This window comes from Phalaenopsis equestris, unplaced genomic scaffold (assembly GCF_001263595.1).
Source record: "Phalaenopsis equestris unplaced genomic scaffold, ASM126359v1 Scaffold000180, whole genome shotgun sequence".
Lineage (NCBI taxonomy): Eukaryota > Viridiplantae > Streptophyta > Magnoliopsida > Asparagales > Orchidaceae > Phalaenopsis > Phalaenopsis equestris.
Window position 1 is genome coordinate 308,933 of NW_018164622.1, and position 3,435 is coordinate 312,367.

Below are 3,435 nucleotides of genomic sequence, written 5' to 3' on the forward strand. Positions count from 1 at the left end.
TTTCAGGGAAATGTAAAATGGCATGCATGTAAATTTTGAAATTTGGATGTTTGATTTGTCAATATAAGAATTGAGTGGTATGTATGTAAATCTTCCTATTTTTTTATAGAAAATATTTAAGAAAACGTATGGTTATTCTCCCGTGTACGTTTCAAATTCCCGGGTTATTTAGGTTGTTGAGACCTCTCTTTAGTTGCTTGAAAATAAAATTAATTTTTGAAATAAATAAAATTTATTAAATATTGTACACCAAAAAATGACATGGATGTCGAGACAATTTAATTTTCCAGATCACAGACGAAAAGTTACAAGTCATCATGAATCCGACCGACTGAACTCTACCAACCGACCGATAGCTAGCTGACTGAAGGGCCCTAGGCGGCCAAAGACCGCCCAGACATACAAGAGACAAATAACCACTACTACGACCGGACAAAGGCTTGACACCCCAAACAATCCAACAAATACCAAAACAAAGCTTTCTTGATAGCTCCCCCAAGGATCTTCAAAAAATCACCAAGAAACGATAATTAGGCAAGCCGACCGCTTTAAGAATGACTAACCTGTGTCCAGACAAAATATCCGACCGAAACAAGCTCAATCGATTGACCCAAGCACCTGCCAAATAGAAGGTCCAACATGCAAAAAAACAAATAACCAATGAAAACGGTTATGATTACAAAAAGGTGCCAAATAAATTGTAATGCCCTATTAAGTAGGGGTAAGCATGTAATTTTACATTTTGCCCATCAATCTCTTATAAAATGGGGGACCATAACATGTATTAAGGGTTTTTGCCTCTTCTCTTTAGACCCATTATTTGTAGGGAGAACTCTCTTTCCTTTGCTTTTGTAATCCCTACTTACAATTATAAAATGGGTCACATAACCCATGAAAACCCCACCCGCCCCTACAGGGCAAGTATGTGTACACTTTCTCCTTCTCTCGCCTTCTCTATCTCTCTCTACCTCTCCCTTAAGGTTCCTATCACTCATATCCTTGGGCATGACTCACGCGAAAAATCTTGATTCAACATTCTAAAAAGTGTGGTGAGCGTGGAACATGCTATCAACAATAAGGGAAGTAACATCAACAATGAGATATACATTTCAAAGACACTCTTACCAAAGAGCATGCCAAAGAGTTCATACAAATAGATCATGAAGCCAAAAAATCCATTTCCGTCGTCTTACAAGAGGCTGTGACTTAAAGGCGATAACAACAAAACAGACAATCCGGTCCTAACGATCAAAACACTCTCTCAAAGAAGCAATCAACGAGATCTAACAATGTTCGACCAACTCCAGACGACTGACACCTAACCAAAAACGAAAGGGAGTATCATTTCAAAACTTATTTGTGCTATGATACAAATCTTTTTAATGTTTTCCAAGTCTGATCGACAATTGGAAACTCAAATCCAAGTAGCAATGCCAACAATGACCCCAAAGAGGTCTAGTCAGCAAAACACCCTACATCTCTCCTGCATCATACGTCTTGGTATACAAAATTGAATCAAATAAAGCTCTTGAGATGGTTCCCTGCTCAGTAGCGATAAGTTCCACAACATATCAAGCAAGTCAACCCAACAACCTGTCTCATCGGTTACTATTTAAAAAATAAAAAAAAAACAAATTAAATTAAAATAATTCTTTGTAAAGACCAAAACAAAAAAAGGCAGACTGCTCGGATACTAAGAAGCTCAGTAGCACTAAAGCTATTTTAAATTAAATATTATCACTAAACCTACCTAATTATATTAAAATCGTGATGTCTAGTTTAGTGAAATATAAGATAAGTAAGGCTTTTACTTATATTTAGAGGATCAATCTGACTTGTGACTCAACCATATAGATCTAGTGACTTGATTATGATTGGTGTGCAATGCTCTTAACCAATGCAACAATGTATAGTTTCATCATCTAAATAATTAATTTAATTCATTTTAAAAGCTATAAGTTTATACCTATTCATGTATGCTTAATTTTAATATTTAAAAGCTAATCAATTTTTAGTTAGGTTTTTTCAAAAAAGGTGGTGATCCTCGTTAATTAGATGTCCTCTTATATATGATGGTCAGGGGTGTAAACGAGACGAACACGAGCGAGCCCAGGCTTAGCTCGTGTTCGACACGTATATGTTTCGAGCTAAAAAAGTGTGTTCGTGTTCGGCTCATTTGCTTAGCGAGTCAAACACGAGCCGTTCTCGAACAAATGGTCATTTTGACAACCCGAATCACGTAGCCATAAGATGTTAAAGATGAGACAATATATAAAAAGTATTGTTTATATTAAAACATCATTTGAATCTAATTTAATAAATTTTATCCTATTTTCTTAATAGTATTTCGAGCCAAAACGAGCCGAACACGAACGAACAAATCTTTGTTTGTCTTGTTCGTGCTCGGCTCCTTAATTTAGTGACCGAGCCGAACACGGGCATCTTAACGAACAACGAGCCGTTTTGACAGCCCTAATTATGCTTAAACTATCCAGAGAATGAGGAGAATGATTGCACAAATGCGAATGATTTAGTTTTCATTGAGCCATTGAACCTTACCTTATATGCATTTTGCACGCTTCTCAGTTCCTTTATTTGTGTGGCTCACAATGGACCCACCAACAAATGTATCATTGTATATGTGAGGCTACTCGTTTGTTCTAGAGAGAACTTTTGGCATTTATCTTTTCATTGTCTCTTTTTGCTTATTTGTTTGAAAAATTTACATACAAGGCCCTCAATTGTTAGGTATTTATATACTAACACCTTTAACTTCAATTTTAACATATATGTCATCTTATATATTCATGAAAAGGTGTATTTTTCTCTTAAAATGTTAAGTTGATGATAGTTTTAATGTGATATGAAAGATTTCGGAGGTATAAATATAAAAAGTTTAGGAATTCTAAATATATAAGAATGGGATGGTGTGTATGTGAAAGCCCCTTTTTTGTAACATGGACATTTTGAAGACAAATGTTGACATTTTGTAGAATATTAGTCACTTATAAATTTAACATTATTATTATTATTTTTTTTTGTAAATATTATTGAATTATAAAAAAAGCTTTTTCGATCATAGTTTTGGTATTTTCAAAATGTCTTGATCCAAAAAAATTTAAGGTATTTTGATCCAAAAAAAAAAAAAAAAATAAAAAAAAAACTTAAGGTATTTTCATCAAAATTAAAATAAAGATGTATTATAATTGTTAAAAAAATTTAAATTTCTTTGAGAAAATGCATAATAATCCTTTTATTCTTGAAAAATGTTAATTTATGCTCGTGGTCGTATGCCTTATGCCCCATTCAACGTCACCATTTTTTTTATTTTTAAAAATAAATGAGCATAATTTTGAAATAAAGATAGTTTGAGTATTTTTAAAAATAGCTAGCTATATCAATCAAATATATTTTAATCCATATAAAAAAATAAAG